Raw genomic sequence first — 19,470 nt, 5'->3', positions numbered from 1 at the left:
ATTCGCATGACAGGAAAGTGTGACCGGCTCACAATGGAGCCAGTTCACACATCTCCAGGGCAGCCACGGAGCACACTGTAGAATGGTCCTGTGCGTCTTTGGCTCAGTTTCAGGTCTGAATTCAGGCAAAAATTTGGATCCTATTCTCCCCTGAAATGGTGAACAGGGACGAACCATACCCCCTGCTGTGAACCGCTCCGCAAATAGTGCAAACCCAGCCTTAGCCCAGGTTCACACTGAATGCGTACGATACCAAACCGGCATTTCAGTCTGACTTCAGGGGCAAATTAACAGACATCTGTGTGGTTCATAAACAGAAGTTGCTGAAGAAATTGCCCCCTGAAGTCGCCAAAAGTAGTGCAGAAACTACTTTTGGAAATCATTGCGACGTTGCACCAACTCGGATGGTGCCGTTGCTGGCAATAGGCTCCGATTTGACGTGCCAAATTGCATGTCAAATTGGCCCAATGTGAACGTGGGCTCAGACTTCTGTCACTCTAGGTGGTGCATTCCGATCACTCACGCTGGATTCTGCGATAGGTGTTTTTTTAAAGGTCAGCAGCTACAGTATTTGTAGCTGTTGACCTTTAAATGTTTGTTTACAGAGTGAAGCTCCTCTGAACAAGCTCAAAACTGAACTTCAATCTCTCAATCAACACTGACCATTTTTTAATCTTTAGCCCAGTACAGACACAGGCCAAAAATTGTCTGGCTCGGCAGGAATCGGACAATTTTTGGTCCGTTTGTACAGCTGTCCTTTCAATAGAAGCTGGTCTAATGACCAGTTTCTGTCGAAGGAGCATGCTGAAAAAAACAACATTCCATCAACACTTGCAGCCAATTTGTTGCGAGCACTGATCAGTATTTTGGCAGAAAGCTCAGCAGGAGACATCCCTGCATCAACATCGCTTGTGTTGACTGAAGTATTTGAGTTTTTTGTTTAACCTGCTTGTAAAAAAAAAAAAAAAAAAAAATAAAAAAAAAAAGAGCGTTTACCCAGTCTTATGCTGATAGCATTAGTAAATGGATATGAAAGTATATCACATTTACTTGTTTTAAACATTGTTTTTCTACATTTCTTCAGTTACGTCGCCTTGGTTTCTAGGCCTAGACAAATGATGTCCTACATCCCAGGGGTTTTCAGAAGGAAAGGAGAGGAGGAGGAGGTTTCCTCAGCTACGTATACCCTCCTGCCTGCACGCCTAAGCTAAGAGGCTATGGGCAGATGGATTCCAGGAAATAAATGCGACAAAACATCTGCCCTTACTCAAGATGACCACGGCCAGAAATGCTAAGGAGATGTTTTCCAAAAGGATTTCTCAGCAAAATAAAGCATGGATACACGGGTGGATGGACTTGTTTTGAAGATTAAAAATGAATTGAACAGAGTTTTTTGGTTTGTGGTGATGAGATGCAGTGTAGTTCCCCTTTAACACGGAAGCCTATTGGATGCCATGCACAGCTGCTCCAATCATTTCCCCCCACTGACTTTTTGGGGTATGAACTTGGCATCCAAGCAGATCACGACTAGTGGGATGGGGCAGCAGACACATATGGTGCTGAGCCTCCAAGATTGAAAGAACACAAAATGAATAAAAGGGGTGGACCAGGGACAGTCTGACTGAGGAGAAAAGCACTAGGTGTTGCGGTTTGTCCTCAAGCCAGGAAATAAGGCAGGTTCTGATGTGTCACAGCTTCCAAAATACATTGTGAGAATCTGAGTGTAGTGAAATCAGAGTAGGCAATTTCAGGAGAGGAACCTGAACAACTGTACAAGAATAAAGGAAAGGCTGGAGTTCAGCTTTAACTTTGGGGGAGCCAAATATAAAGTTAAATTATATTTATTAACTAATATCTGCCTGTGCCCTCCTGCCCACTGGTTTGTTTTAAAATATTTGGCGTGTCTTTATTTTGTCAAATTCTCCAACATCCAACAAAAGATCCCTCTCTTCCAGAAGAACAAGAGATTGTCTCACACTATCACATGGGTAATGATAATCTTTTTTTTCCAGTTAAGCATGTGTGCAGCCAACAGAAGAATTGGTCATGCATTAAGAAATATCACATGCATCATTTCCCCCCCTATTACTTTTGCAGCTCCAGGAAATGGTTCAACTCATTCATCACTGATAACAGGGTTGCATGTCGGAATTTTAACCAGCCACAATGGTGAAAAAAAATACTTTTAAGAGACTAGCATAATGACCGATTTTGAGAACACAGATAAAGTTTTAGTATGCAATGCATTACATTATAAAAAGGGACCAAAATATCCAAAGGCAGTTTCCAAGCTTTAGGACAATGCAGAAAAAAAATCAAGCAAATTTACAATGCTACTCCCACAAAAAAATAGTTTCCAGATAACTTTGAAGTTTTTTCATCAATTAAGTCTTGGCATTTATGTTGCTCATAAAAACACAAGCCCTTTGATTACAATCTGATCAAATGAAATATGATGAACTGAAATCCAACCTGTCCACCCAGAATGCCAAATACTCTTATATCTGCGGAGTACACACTATACAATCTTCACTGACTGATGCATTTCCCTTATATAATGCCAATGTGGTCCAACCTGTGAATCAGTGTTTTAACCAAACACAGTTTAGAATGCTGATGTCCGTTCTTGTTAATCAAACCTGGAAAGCATAGTTTAAACTCTAGATAACCTTACTAAAGGCTGTACAGTCCAATTTTTCTCTATGGCATAGAACTGCATGGTCCACTAGGGACAGAGGATCTCTATACGGGATGTAAAACAAATCTGCAGCACAGCTAAGTCAGTGGATAATCAGATTAAGATGTGTGCAATAGGTAGGTAGTACATGTGCCCAGGGGTGTCAGGGCCAGCGTTTCATTACAGGCTGGCCATAGACTGAGACTACGGGTTACAGGAAAAAACAATCCACTCAAATCCCTCCCGCCAAGCCATTGTGTTCTCCCAGCGGGGGTGCGCCCCCACTTGGAGAAGGCTGTGAGCTGACTAGACAACTTCATCATATAGTTTGCAGGGTTTGAGGGACAATTTGTTTTACAAGTTAACCACAACATGGTTGGAGCAGGACACATTTTTATCACAATAAAAAGATGCATCTAAAATGTATAAATTGAAAGAGGATTTTGTGCTTTAGCTCTGGGTCCAACACCCCTGAGCACACCCCTAATACAGATATACCTTAATCTGACAATCCACCGCCTACCTGTGCTTACAGATTTGTTTGCGTCCTCAAAGCAATCCTCAGTCCCTACTAGCTTATGCAGTTATGCATCATACAGAAGAATGGGCTGTATCCCAAGATGCCCTAGAAACAACCCCCATATGGTAAAAAAAACTACATAGATGAAGCCAACAGGCACAGAAGATTCTTGTGAAAAATGTAAACAAAGCCTTGACTATAAGATTAAGGTATGCCTAATAGGTAGTAAACCTGTGCTCAGAAGGGTGAAGGCCAGTGCTATAGGGTGCTTCAGTTAAAAGGACGGGTATTCTTTAACGGTTAGACATTTTATTTCTCTACAGACATGCACAAAGAGCTGCAGTACTTTTCTGAAAACCTAGAAATGTGGATTTGGCAACAATCCTTGCAAAATGTTGTTTTAATTATGGCCCGGACATGAAGGGGAAGCTGTCTAACAGCAACTGACAGATATTTGAAGGAACCTGCCCGAAGAGGGACTGCTCTGTATGTGTAGATGGATAGTGTGTGAGGAGAAGAAATTCCTACAGTATAGCTTTAAAAGTATTAACACAATAATGCATCAAACGATCTGCTCTGCCTCTTAGAAGGGAATAAAAATTAGATAATCTGTGCAAATGACATTTAGTTAAAAGCCTTAAGACAACTGAACAAACGGCAAATGTACTGCCAATAAAAATGAACCAGCAAAAAAAAGTTGTATACGAGTCTTGTTGAGTTTGGTTTTCGTAATTGTTTTGAGAGCTTTAATCACATTAGTACTACAAATCCTTGCCAATGTCTTAGGTGACTTACAAAATAAGATGGGGTATTAAAAGACTACACACTGTGTAGTAAACACAATATGATGCCTACACTTAACATGATTCTCAAATAGCCTAATCTGTCAGACTTTACAAAAAATAAAAAACACTTTGTAGAAAAGATGTTACTAAAACTGCTCATACATACGTTTAAATTTGGTTGTATAAATGTTGGCACAACAGCCTTTGGATTTACCAATACTCAAAAATGAAGGCTAACCTAGACAATCTATTCAAATTTATATCCAATCAGGGCTCTTATAGTACAGTCGTACAATGAAAATGCAACAAGTACAGTTGTTTTAGAAAACATTTTGAGAAAAATCAATCTGTAGAAATGGCCTCTCCCCCCCCCATTTTCCATCCAAACAAGGGTTACTACTTTCCAATGTAAGGGCAAAGCAACAGGTCATTTTAAAGTCATACTAAAGTTTTTTCTTTCCTTTAAAAACAATTCCTGCTCTGCAAAATAGTTTTTCCCAGAGAAGCCCAGATCCTCCTCTTCCCGGGTCCCTCGCCAGCTCTTGGCCCTCCCTCCTGTCGAGTGCCCTCACAGCAAGAGGCTTTCTATGGGGGCAACCGAACAGAGTTGCAGCTCCCGGTGTTCATTCACACACAGAGTAGTTTGACCCTGCCCCCTTTTCTGATTGGCTAACTGACTTTTGTTGACCACAGTGGGAGCAAATGGCACCACTGTGTCACAGCCAATCAGGATAGATTATTACTTAGTCTAAAAATAGGTTACCTATGGAAACAGCCTTAAGGATAGGGATTCAATGCTTTACTTTAACCGCTTCAGCTTCCTGACCAGAGCACTTTTTACAATTTGGCACTGCGTCGCTTTAACCGACAATCGCGCAGTCATGCGACGCTGTACCCATATATGTACGAAATTTGCATATTGTTTTCCCACAAATGGCAGCTTTCTTTTGGTGGCATTTGATCACCTGTGGTTTATATTTTTTGCGCTATAAACAAAAGAGCAACAGTTAAAAAATAAAAAACACACAATATCTTTTACTTTTTGCTATAATAAATATCCCACATTTTTTTCTCCAAAAAAGTTGGAGGCCAATATGTAATTTACCTTTTTTTTTTTTTTACAAAATTAACACGCAATAAGCGTATATTAATTGGTTTAGCGCAAAAGTTAAAGCGTCTACAAAATAGGGGGTAGTTTTATGGCATTATTGTTTATTTTTATACTAGTAATGGCGGCGATATGTGATTTTTATTCGGGACCGCGATATTGCGGTGGACAAATTGGACACATTTTTGGGACCATTCACATTTATACAGCGATTAGTGCTATAAAAATGCACCGATTACCTTAGAAATGTCACTGGCAAGGAAAGAAGTTAACACTAGAAGACAATGAAGGGGTTAACTGTGTTCCCTCACTGTGCTCTAACTGTAGGGGGGATGGGACTCACTAGGAGAAGAGAGATTGGTGTTCATACTTTGTATGAACACACGATCAGTCTCTTCTCCCCTAAGAGAACCAGGATCTGTGCGTCATGAGCGATCGCGGGTGCCCGGCGGTCACTGCACCTGCCGGGCACTCGCAGCGGCTATTGGTAGTGGGTGTCTGCCTTCGGCTGTGCATCCCTAGTGGCCAAAAGGCGAAGCAATGTAAGGCAATGTTGCTTCGCCCAGCCGTGCCATTCTGCCGCAGTTAAACTGCGGCGACTGGTTGGCAAGTGATTAAAAGCCAGCCATAGACGGCTTGAATCTCGGCAGGCTCAGCGGGAACTGGCCAAGATTCAAACCATGTATGGGCAGGCTAAATGTACCTTGGGCAGACCCATACTGTAGGATTGTCGCTAGTGTCAGATACAGCTACTAACAATCATGATTTTCTCCTGATGAGGACGGCTTCCCCTGTTGGGAGAACACAATGGCTCGGCAGGACAGCTTCCCCTGTTGGGAGAACACAATGGCTCGGCAGGAGGGATTCCCCTGTCAACACTATCAGTGTTGATGGGGGAATCAAGCCAATTTCTTTTCTGAAACTTGTGGTTGCAGGAAAGAAATTTGCTCCGTCTACGGCCAGTCTAAAAAAGGCATTGAATAGTTAGATTACTTTGTGTGTACAACATTAAATAAAGCTGAACGCCAAGATCCTGACCTCTTTTAATTACTAGATTCCTAAAGAGAAGGTCTGTAAAATGTAAGAAATCAATGTCTGTTTTTTTCAAATAAATATTGATATTATTCTGCAAGAAGTCATCCTCTATGTCTGAACAATGCTTAGTTGCCCGGAGAATACATGTTTGAACTACATGTCACATTCACCAGGCAACTGAGCACTGACACTTCCCATTAGTGAATAGGGAAGGCACAAAGTGGTAGACGTGTACATGGGCAAAGATTGGTGCCATTCCATCTACTTTCAGCCCCTATTACCTAGCTGCCAATCAATGGATATGGGCAGGTTGCAACCTGGTGCGGTTTTGACTGTACCCATTCTGAGAAAGAAGCATGGCATAATCACGCTTTCTTCTTCTGCAGACTACAAGTAGGAATTTATGCAACCAGGAGCCATTTCCCCATAGGAGAAAACAGCTAAGAAAACACTTGTACACTTTGGGTGCCTTGTGGGGAAACTTGGTTTTCTGTACGGATTACAATGGCTCACCCAGTCAGAAGCATTGGTTAATGGTTGCCTCTCTTAATTTCAAGGTTATACTTCAGCTGGAAAAAATGGCTTCATAAAAAAGGGAGCAACTTTCTGCTTGGCCACATTGATTATACTTCAGTTCAAGCCCACCCACTTAAATCTAAAGTTTCACGCTTACAATTTAAATGTGTCTTGATTACAGGGTAGACATACTGCCCCCATACCTGAAAGTTGGATGTCAAGCCGGCAAATCTTGCCATGGCCATATTAAACTGAATTAAACATTTCCAAAGCACACATTTACTAAAAGACAGTCATAAAATTACCATTTATATGCTTTAGAAATTGTGTAGTACTTTTCAGTCTTCAGCTAGAACAAGGATTATGCTGTTCAGTGAGTATCATTTATTCGGCAATGACAAAGATACGCTTTTAGGTTGATGGTAAAATCAGTGGAGCAAGAAATTTACAGCGTGGAGCTCAACCAAAATAAACAGTTAACAAGTTACTGGGCCCAGAGGTTGAAAGCTAAACTTCCACGCGTTTACTTAATGCCTGTGTTTATGCAGACATTTATATCAAATGCCAACAGGAAAAAGAACCACAACCTTCAAAATGCCACTTTAAAATACAAACTGTAAAATATAAACAATATATAGGCACTTGTAGGAAACACATACAGGAGTATGTCTCTGTGTACCGATAGAAATATAAAATGTAGCGCACTCAGGGGCTCTATTAAGTTTTATCAAATAAAAAGATATGTCAGTCAACATTTCCTGTGTAAACGTGATATATATTTTTAAAATAAATATTGAAGTATGTCATTGGTTCTCAAATAGTGTTGTGAGAAGGCCAGTCAATTCAAAATATACTTACTATGTATAGGTTATGGACATATATGATATTTACTACAGGACAAATAATTAAGCTGGCTATAGACTTTTTTTTCAGCCAGTGTACTGAAAACAAAAACGAATGAACAAACCAATTCCTCCATCCACACAATCGAGGTGGATGAATAAAAACTTGCCTCAGACATTGTATTCCGACAGCAGGGACACTCACACATTTTTTCCAACTAGCCAGTTTAACAGAAGTTTGATCAGGAGAGGCCAATGTCTTCTAAAGTAGCTGAATTTTGATCGATCTATGGCCAGCTTTAGCCTGGATATAGACAGAAAAAAATCTGCCCTGGTGATGATTACTGTATCTTCAAGAAAATTGCAGAAATTCTGGTAGTGTATTTAGGGAATGTAAGTGGCGAATATAACAGCTAAGGTGTTGGCTTATAGGCTCCTAACCCAGTGGCATAACACATTTTAGCAAATTCTTCACAGTCACTGCCGAAAAGAGCCAGCTGTACATTGGATGGAGGTGAACGTGCATATGCACATTGGGATACAACATACCTTATAATGTAACTGGTCACAATTGGAATTATGCAAAAATATGAGTGTTCATTGTTAAAGCAGATCTCTCCTGCCTCTCACTAAAAACTGCATTATCATACAGCTCTACATGCCGACATGAAATAATCCTACATTCATAAGTTAAAGTAAAAACAAAACATAACTCTAAACCTACTCCTTCCCCCATTCTAAGCCTACTCTATCTAACCCTGTAAAGAAAAGATCGCTATACTTACCTATTCTAAAAGCCCTCCTGGTCCAGTCTCCAGCAGTGCCTTCTGTGTGCAGGAGAATGCAGACAATGGCTGGGAAATACCAGGTAAGTGACATCACCCATAGAATTACTATGGGTCTTCCCTTGTCGGCTCTCTCTCCTAAACACTGAAGATGCTGCCGACGACTCACCTTGTGACTGGACCAGAGTGGCTTCAGAATAGCGAAGTATAGCAATCTTTTCTTTACAGGGCTAGATAGAATAGGCTTGGAATTGGGGTAGGAGTAGGTTTAGAGTTAGAGTTAGGTAGCTTTTGCCCTTATACTTAGTTACCATTTTTTCAGCTTCCTGGTTGAGTGAGACACTGGTCAGGTAACCAGAGCCCACACATGCATCCTAGGAAGTACCTGTTATGTTTTGAGAGGCAGACTTAGAATTACTATAAGTAAAGGGATATGGATTCATCTCCTTTAGCGAAAAATGGTGCTATGAGAAGAATGTGGAGGAAAATAAAAATAAAGGTATACAAAGAATAGAAAGCCCACAGTTATCTATAAAGTATTGATTTGCAGATCTCCATTAGCTAACATTTCTACAGGTGCTTTTTGAGATAAAGGTGAGGTCCATTTAAGTTTACATTATGAAGCCTAACTTTTAAAAGTGAAAAAGTGGCCTAGAGCTTACCTTTTGATGTAACAAACGATACTATAAAAGTGCAATAATGAAACAAAATTCATAAAACTTGTACACAATTAAGCCTGTCAATGCCATGAACAAGGCCCTTGAGGACTGATGCCAAACACCAAAAGCCTGCATCTTCTAATACCAAGAGGTTTCTTATTGGACTAGTGTAGTCATTTTAAAGCTAAACTCCAGACATGGATTTTATTTCAAGGTTACATTTGTTCATGTCGAACCAATGCAAGTATGCCATATCTGTGATGGCTGTGGAAGAATCTCTGTAGTAGTTGCTGCTACTATAGTGTTCGCCGCTGTCTTCTGGGACCTGTGCCAAGTACCTGTACTGCCGTATAAAACCACAGGGGGTTGCCTGCTTGGCACAAACACCATTTACAGATTGCCTTGTATTTTTCTCAAGCATTCACAATCTCCACATTAACCAATCATAGAACACTTTATGTAAAGAAACCTGAAAGACCGTGGCAGTTTCCAAAGTGGTCCAATAGGTGTATGCATACTCACTTTGGTGCAAGTCGGACCAATGTAACTATGCAATAAAGTCCAAACCTGAAATTTAGCTTTAATAAATACATAAGGCATGCAAATAAATAGTCATGAGGCGTTTAGTTTGAAGGATCATTCCATAAACCCAACCAAGAAAGCCATGGTTACAAAATGTATACAAGACTGTACCAAAAATGAGAGAATGCTGAGAAAATATCAATGACATGGAAACCATAAAAAAATAAAATAATTAGCTCTAAAGACTTTTAGGCATGGTGTAAAAATCAATCTACTAATTAATACAATATTAGATGAACAACTAGCTGACTGGAAACTGACTTTTTCCTGAGCCCACTCTCTTACTGTATGTGTAGCTTAAGTCATTTAAGGTAACTCCGCTAGCAATAAAGTGCTGACTAGATGCGTTGTTATGCTTCATCACACAGGGAAGGAAGGATTTTGCAATAATATGTCAGGAGAATTTATGTCTCTGCATGGACCTCACTCTCTCAAACGATTTCTAATAAGTTTTTACTCATCTGGTAAAAGTCCTTTAGCACCCAACCGATAAGGAAAGATTCTTTATAGTTTTAAAACATATTCATACACTTTCTGTCTTTTTGTCTCAATGAGTCATGTGAAATTCCTTAGGTCTTTACTGGAACTGCAGTACCTTCATCATTTTGCACTATGCATGGGAGCTGAATGTGATCCATGCACTTTGTCAATCAGCTAACTTAGGTGGCACAACTAGTAATCCCCATTAGAAACCATTAGTTTATATTCTTACATCGGGAACTCCTCTGTTCTCGTTACATCGGGAACTCAAACGAAAATATATCAACAGTCCTGTTTGAGAGGAGTCAATCATTAGAATCCCTACTATTCCGCCTGAATTTTGATCCATCCATGGCCAGGTTAAGCAAAATCACATCAACTTTCAACTTCCTTATTCTTAGAATTGCCCATTTAGAATTACCCACAATAAAGCCATCTTTAGGGCCAGTTCACACCAGACGCAGTTCTGTTCAGTTTCGTGTTCTTTTTTTCTGCACAAAATGCATGCACAGTGTTTTCCATGTATTCCAATGGCTCTAGTTCACATCACGCAGCCAGTTTCTGCACTGGAAACTGACCGGAAACGGACTGCATGATGTGAACTAGAGCCATTGGAATACATGAAAAACACAGAGCATGCATTTTTAGTGCAGAAAACCGGAACTGCGTCTGGTGTGAACTGTCCCTTACACATTTTTGCAGGGATGGACGACTTCCCTACTGCAGCTATTAAATTCTGTCAGTCAGCACCTGTGACTGTCAGATTACCTAAACAGCAGGTGCATCCGATTGGCTACAGCCTCTGTTCGACTGACAATTTTCCTGTATGTCTTGATTTTTCAATTGAAGGATGTTGATCAAGAAGGTGGGGATGGGTCCCCACGTATTTCCTGGTAAACTGGCTGAAATCCATATATTGTAAGGCCAGCTTTCATTCTCTAGACTTAGGGCTACCTAAAGAAATCATGCAACATTTTTCAAGAAATATCAGTTTTTCTTTTCGTTATTTTTTTTTAAACCCTCTACTTTTCAGGTCACATAGAAGTTGATTTTGGAACAGTTAAAAAAAACAAAAAAAACAAACAAGGTACATGCAAACATCTTTGCCCAAAAAAAATTAATAAAAAAACCTTGTTACAATTTGCTTTAACCACTAGCCGACCAGCCACCGTCATTATACGGCGGCAGGTCGGCTCTCCTCTCTCCTCGTAGCTATACGTCGGCTCTTCGAGCGGCCACTAGGGGGCGCGCGCCCCCGACTGCCGTGCGTGTGCCCGGCGGGCGCGATCGCCGCCGGGCACACGCGATCGCTCGTTACAGAGCGGGGACCGGGAGCTGTGTGTGTTAACACACAGCTCTCGGTCCTGTCAGCAGGGGAAATGCTGATTTTCTGTTCATACAATGTATGAACAGAAGATCAGTGTTTCCCCTAGTGAGGCCACCCCCCCCCCCCCCACAGTAAGAACACACCCAGGCATACTTAACCCCTTCCCCACCCCCTAGTGTTAACCCCTTCACTGCCAGTGGCATTTTTATAGTAATCCAATGCATTTTTATAGCACTGATCGCTATAAAAATGCCAATGGTCCCAAAAATTTGTCAAAAGTGTCCGAAGTGTCCGCCATAATGTCGCAGTAACGAAAAAAAATCGCTGATCACCGCCATTACTAGTAAAAAAATATATATTAATAAAAATGACATAAAAATACCCCCTATTTTGTAAACGCTATAACTTTTGCGCAAACCAATCAATAAACGCTTATTGCGATTTTTTTTATGAAAAATATGTAGAAGAATACGTATCGGCCTAAACTAAGGAAAACATTTTTTTTTTATATATTTTTGGGGGATATTTATTACAGCAAAATGTAAAAAATATTATTTTTTTTCAAAATTGTCGCTCTATTTTTGTTTATGGCGCAAAAAATAAAAACCGTAGAGGTGATCAAATACCACCAAAAGAAAGCTCTATTTGTGGGAAAAAAAGGACGCCAATTTTGTTTGGGAGCCACGGCGCACGACCGCGCAATTGTCAGTTAAAGCGTCGCAGTCCCAAATCGCAAAAAGTGCTCTGGTCTTTGACCAGCAATATGGTCCGGGGGTTAAGTAGTTAAAGGACAACTACCGTTAGCTGAATAAGGAAGTGTATACGCAAATCATACCCGAGAGGGAAAACATATAAAGGGGAACACAATTTGATAAAAACTGGAGCCATATTGTGTACATTAACCACTCAAGACCCAGACCATTATGCAGGTAAAGGACCTGGCCAGTTTTTGCGATTCGGCACTGCGTCGCTTTAACCAACAAATGCATGGTCGTGCGATGTGGCTCCCAAACAAAATTGGCGTCTTTTTTTCCCCACAAATAGAGCTTTCTTTTGGTGGTATTTGATCACCTCTGCGGTTTTTATTTTTTGCGCTATAAACAAAAATAGAACGACAATTTTGAAAAAAAAAAAACAATATTTATTACTTTTTGCTATAATAAATACCCCCAAAAAAGATATAAAAAAAAAAACATTTTTTTTTATCTTTATACCGATACGTATTCTTCTACCTATTTTTGGTAAAAAAATAAATAAAAAATTGCAATAAGCGTTTAACGATTGGTTTGCGCAAAATTTATAGCGTTTACAAAATAGGGGATAGTTTTATGGCATTTTTATTAATATTTTTTTTTTACTACTAATGGCGGCGATCAGCGATTTTTTTCATGACTGCGGCTTTATGGCGGACACATCGGACAATTTTGACACATTTTTGGGACCATTGTCATTTTCACAGCAAAAAGTGCTATAAATATGCATTGTTTACTGTGAAAATGACAATTGCAGTTTAGGAGTTAACCACTAGGGGGCGCTGTAGGGGTTATGTGTGACCTCATATGTGTTTCTAACTGTAGGGGGGCGGGGCTGGACGTGTGACGTCACTGATCGCCTTTCCCTATATCAGGGAACAGACGATCAGTGACATGTTTACACACACCTCTCCCAGTTCTTCAGTTCCTGTGACCGATCGCGGGACACTGGTGGTGATCGGGTCACGGAGCTTCAGACTGGGTCGCGGGCGCACGACCCACGGCTGGGCGATTAAAGGGGGACGTACAGGTACGTGCCTGTGCCCAGCCATGCCATTCTGCCAACGTAAATGTGCAGGAGGCGGTCCTTAACCACTTCCCGACCGCCGCATGTACATATACGTCGGCAGAATGGCACGGACAGGCACATCAACGTACCTGTACGTGCCTGCCTAGACGTGGGTCGGGGGTCCGATCGGGACCCCCCCCGCTACTCGCGGCGGTCGGGTTCCCTCGGGGAGCGATCCGGGACGACGGCGCGGCTATTTGTTTCTAGCCGCTCTGTCGCGATCGCTCCCCGGAGCTGAAGAACGGGGAGAGCTGTATGTAAACACGGCTTCCCCGTGCTTCACTATGGCGCTGCATCGATCGAGTGATCCCCTTTATAGGGAAGACTCGATCGATGACGTCATTCCTACAGCCACACCCCCCTACAGTTGTAAACACACACTAAGTGTACACTAAATCCTACAGCGCCACCTGTGTTTAACTCCCAAACTGCAACTGTCATTTCACAATAAAGAATGCAATTTAAATGCATTTTTTGCTGTGAAAATGACAATGGTCCCAAAAATGTGTCAAAATTGTCCGAAGTGTCCGCCATAATGTCGCAGTCACGAAAAAAATCGCTGATCGCCGCCATTAGTAGTAAAAAAATAAAATAATAAAAATGCAATAAAACTATCCCCTATTTTGTAAACGCTATAAATTTTGCGCAAACCAATCGATAAACGCTTATTGCGATTTTTTTACCAAAAATAGGAAGAAGAATATGTATCGGCCTAAACTGAGGAAAAAAAAATATTTTTATATATGTTTTTGGGGGATATTTATTATAGCAAAAAGTAAAAAATATTGCATTTTTTTCAAAATTGTCGCTCTATTTTTGTTTATAGCCCAAAAAATAAAAACCGCAGAGGTGATCAAATAACACCAAAAGAAAGCTCTATTTGTGGGGAAAAAAAGAACGCCAATTTTGTTTGGGAGCCACGTCGCACGACCGCGCAATTGTCTGTTAAAGCGACGCAGTCCCGAACTGTAAAAACACCTTGGGTCTTTAGGCATCATATTGGTACGGGGCTTAAGTGGTTAAATAGAGCATATAGTAGCTGAGCAAACGGTATATTTCCAGCTATTTATTGGATTTGACCAACGTTCTAGATTAAACAGGGCCGTTTCAATCCTCCCGTCTATTCGTTTGCATAAAAAGGTTTGTATACTCCTTTAAAACAGAGAAATCATATATCTTTGTCATATGCTATAATGAATTATGGAATATACAGACTGACAAATTTGTTGGAACCCCTACAGCTCATTGAAAAGATGTTTCATTTCTCCTGAAAAGTGATTAAATTAAAAGCAGTGGTCTCATGTATACAGTATCTGCATACCTTTGGAATGTCTGAACAAAACAAAGAAGGTGTAAAAAGATAAAATTATAGCTTATTATATAAATAGATTATACAATTTGTCTATAGATTTCCTTTAGATTTACCAATACCATATAATAGGAGGTCAAATCTGAGCACTTTCAATTTGTGTGTAATCAGGCAGGCCATTGTACTACACAGTTGAAGGTAAATCTAAAGGAAATTGAATAAAAAAAATAGTATGGTGTATGGCCAGCTTAACAGGGCATGGACAGATTTGTTAGTACCTCTAAAAAAGATAAAGAACTGGTTCATAGCAACATTTCAAACGTTTTTTTGTTTTGTTTTTTTCATACGCATCACACATCTTCACTCTTGGAACACAACTAGTCAGGGTCCCATAATTTTTTCCCCCGCCATTTTCACTTTTGATTTTCATAAAATATGGATTAAATAGATATTAAAAGCCAGTTTTTTTTAAATGCCAAACATGTCATACTTAACTGCTATGTGCAGTGGTTTTGCACAGCCTAGCCTCCATCTTCCACTTCTTGGGTCCCTCACTGGTACTCCTGGGCCCCTCCCTTCTGCCGAGTGCCCCCATAAAAAGCAGCTTGCTATGGAGGCAAACTCACTCCCAAGCCATTGTGTGTCCATTCACACACTGAACACGACGCCCAACCCTGCTCTCTGTTGTCTCAGCCAATGAGGAGGAAGAGACCCAGGAGAGCCGCTGCTCACGTGCACATAACTGGATCTAGGTGGGGCTACATCAGATATTAGGGGGGCTAATGAGGGCTGCTGTACAAAGATTTTTTACCTTCATGCATAGAATGCCTAACGGCAAAAAACCTTCAGCCTTTGACATCCATCACTGTGGATTGTAATTCTATATGTCAGTTTCAACTTATTGTAGATAAAAGCGTGGGTGGCGTTTTTTTATTTGCGAAAGGGTACCAACAAATTTTTCCTAGTCTGTAATGGTTTCTAGATTGTAAGCTCTAACGAGCAGGGCCCTCTGATCCCTCCTGTATTGATTTGTATTGTGACTGTACTGTCTTCCCTGATGTAAAGGGCTGCGCAAACTGTTGGCGCTATATAAATCCTGTATTATAATAATAAGACTTTCCAAAAGCTTTAAAAGGAGAATTGTAAAGCTGAAATAGCTTTAAGATTAAAGGGTCACTAAAGGAAAAAAAAATTTTGCTGAAATTACTGTTTACAGGGTATAGAGACATAATAGTTAAACGGATTCCTTTTAAAAATGATTAAAAATAGATAAAAAGCAATCATATAATGTACCTACAGTTTAGTTTTTGCTGCTGTTTCCTGGTTCTCTGATTTACAGAGCCACAGAGCCAATAGAGGGCACTGAAGGTTTTGCAAAACGAAACTGGATTGGTGCTGAGAAGTTTTAGACACAGTAATCACACTTCCTTGATTAGTCACCACAGTGAGAAATCTCCCAGTACTGTGGTGATCAGGAAACAGACAACCAGGAAGTGTCCAGAACAGAGAGGAATTACAGCAACATCAAAGCAAAAACGAACAATGAGGACATGAAACCAGCACTGCAGTAAGGTAAAGGAAGCCATTTAGCTAAAAAAAAAAAAAAAAATCCTTTAGTGACCCTTTAAACCAGATGCCTGTTGTAATTACACTTTGCAAAGCAAAACCTGGCAGGACAAATAGTGGCAACAAGTGTAGGTGAAATATACTTGTCCAGCAGCACTAAAGGGGTTAAACATGAGCAGAAAAAGAGTGGTCTTGAAGCTAAATTCCCATTCACAGAAATGCTGCTCTTGCAAATGCACTGGGAAGTTAGGAGTGTAAAAACCTAAAATCAAAGAATGTTACAATGTTTATTTTAAATCTAAAATTTAATACAACACATTTACTGGATTTCAATTTGTGACTTGATTCATAAGGCTTTCATGGAAAATGTTAGGCAGGGAACATTTCATTTAAAAGAATAAAGTAGTAAATCTAAGATGTGACAGCTTTGAGATGGGAAGAAATGAAAGGCTGAATGCACAGTCTCTGAAGTCACCGTTAACATGAAAGCAGAAGTTAATTTACTCTTCCAGACATTATCTAAAACTGTGAAAAAAAAAAAAAAATCACAAGAACACCTCTATATTAAGGGAAACATTGGTAAAAGCGACATTGGCATTCAAGTTAAAAAAAATTAAAATCCCGAAATACAATCACAATCAAAAGCCACTTTTTCTACAGTAATGCTGCGTACACACGATCGGTCAATCCGATGAGAACGGTCTGATGGACCGTTTTCATCAGACCAAACCGACCGTGTGTGGGCGTCATCGGTTAAAAAATGTGAAACTTGTTTTAAAATTAACCGATGGATACCCAACCGATAGAAAAAAAACGATCGTTTGTAGGCATGTCCATCGGTTAAAAATCCAGGCATGCTCAGAATTCAAGTCAACGCATGCTTGGAAGCATTGAACTTCGTTTTTTTTCAGCACATCGTGTTTTACATCACCGCGTCTTAACACGATCAGTTTTTTAAATGATGGTGTGTAGGCACTAGTGTTGAGCGGAATACGCCATATTCGATTTCGCGATATATCATGAATATATAGCCGCTAAAATCGAATATTCGTGATATTTTATCCAAATGAAATTTTTGCGAAATTTTGCTATTGCGAATGCGAAAATAATTGCAAAATTTAGACAAGTGCGGTAGGAGAACTCTGATTGGCTCATGCTGAAATCGAATATTCGTGATATATTATCGAATTTTCGCAAATGCGAAAATGATTGCGGAATTTCGACAACTGTGGTAGGAGAACTCTGATTGGCTCCGATGCAAAAGAATGGCGGAGAAAGTATTCGCCAATATTCTGAAATCGAATATTCGTGACATTTTATCCAAAAAACAATATTGCGAAATTTCGCTAATGCGCATGCGAAAATGATAGCGAAATTTTAACAACTGTGGTAGGAGAACTCTGATGCAAAAGAAGGGCGGAGAAAATAATCGCGCAATATTCCTATTGCCAAATATTCGCATTGCGAATATTCGGCAATATAAAATGATCGCTTCAGCTACTCGGCCCAGTGTCTCTAATCATACCAGCAATGCTTTTAGACGTCGATGGAGATCACTAGGATGTGATCTGTTTTAAAAATAAAATTGAAAAAATGTGAATATTCGGAATAGCGAATATTGGCCGCGAAATTCGATATATATTTGCGAATACTCGAATATGCCATATTCGAGCCGAATATTCGCAATACGAATATTCGTGAGCAACACTACTAGGCACGACTGACCATCAGTCAGCTTCATCGGTTACCTGATGGAAAAATACATCCGACCGTTCTCGTCGGATTGACCGATCAGGTGTACAGGGCATAATAGTTTTCGCACAACTAAACAAGCTCCTCGTGTATGTGGTTATCAGTCAAGAGAAGCCCCTAAATCTGGTCACAAAGACTATTCAAATCTTGTCTGGTTCAGCAGCAACTACCCGAAATTCGAACCATGTATGACCAGGCTGAAAGTAAGAAGTTGATTGATCGATTAACTCGAGTAGAACAAGCCTGTTGGATTTTAAATGCGATTATTACTTGTGGCTACTCTGGATGAAGGAGCAATGGAAACACCTTTGGACAGCAGTCTTGTCCATTTAGTGTTAAATGCACTAGTAGATTTAAAACAAAATTAAAACCAAACTTCTTAGGCAGTTACAGCACAGTATTTTTTCCTTTTGGGATAAAGGTTTAACATAAAAGAAAAAAAGCTGACCAATGAAAGCACCTCTGCCAGTGTTAAGGGGTTTGACTTGAAAAATAAAGTTGGGATTCTTTCACGCAGTTCAGTTACCGATTTATGTTACATCAGTTTACAACAGTGTTCCCCAACCTATTTCAGTCTGAGTGTCCTTTAGAATTGTACATAATCTTAGGGCACACCAGTTAGAGGGCTCTTTCATACCAGGAAGTGCGTCTGAGCGTGCAGCTTTTTTTGAGTGTTCCCACAAGGTGCATTTTTCAATGGATTGCCCTATGCACATAAACCACACCAAAAAATGGCGCCAGCACAATTAAAAAAAAAAAAAAAAAAAAAAACTGCACTAAAAACACATGGTCCTGCCAGGAGTCTTCATGGGCATTTTTTCTTTTATCTGGAAGAGTTTTCTTAGCCAAGCACGTCCTGCTGCCTGCATGTCTGAGCTAAAGGCAGATGGATTCCAGGAAGTAAATGGTACTTAGTCAAGATGACCACGGATAAAAATACTAGGAGGTGTTTTTTAAACATAATAAAGCAATGAGATGTGAATGGATGGGTGAGTTTGCTTTGAATATTAAAAATGAATCAAATAGCGTTTTCAGTATGTAGTGCGCAGATAGAAATGCAAGTTCCACTTTAAGGTGCCTAGTATGTGCAAATCTGCTTCTTTCCACGAGAAGAACAGAAACATATGCAAATAATTTTTCAAGCTTAAATAGAAATACATGTAAAAAAAATAAAAATTTGCATATATTCAGTAAAATTCACAAATTGACCATATAAGGAGGAGGTAAATATTATTTGGCTTTTAAGGGACCCGATCACTTACAAAAAAGAGAAACTAAGAATTGCCTGTAAAGATACAAAATGAATACAGTTCTGCCCCACTGCCAACTACCGCTGCCTGAAGAATCTTCAGCATTTGACACTGCCAAACGTGTCGGATGCCTTTGCCCCTTTCCGCAGTCTATGGTTTCTATTGCCAGCCCCTATGTTATTATAGAACATAGTAGCTGGAACTACAGCACTCAGAGAAGGGACCAGGAATATGACATGCCCAGAAGTGTGTCAGATGTTGACGATACTTTAACAGCAGCAAAGAATGGAGGTCAATTGTACAGACAGACAGAGAAAGCAGCCGCAAACTGACTGAGCTCCCTGGTCTGGTGTAAGGGGTAGGAAAAAAAATTATAATGCAGAACCGAACTGTGCCATCAATGCAAGCGATGTTCCAGTAGCCACTGCTAAGCCGGAAGTGGGAAAAAAGGCAGTC

General features: G+C 40.2%; 1 protein-coding gene across 4 annotated transcripts in view; it reads right to left on the bottom strand.

Annotated features, from left to right (window-relative positions):
• PPHLN1 (periphilin 1) overlaps positions 1-19,470 on the bottom strand; it is a 119,866-nt gene that overhangs the window by 15,310 nt on the left and 85,086 nt on the right. The window lies entirely within an intron of this gene.

This window comes from Rana temporaria, chromosome 3 (genome assembly GCF_905171775.1).
Source record: "Rana temporaria chromosome 3, aRanTem1.1, whole genome shotgun sequence".
In the NCBI taxonomy this organism is placed as follows: domain Eukaryota; kingdom Metazoa; phylum Chordata; class Amphibia; order Anura; family Ranidae; genus Rana; species Rana temporaria.
This window is presented reverse-complemented; position numbering and strand designations above follow the sequence as displayed.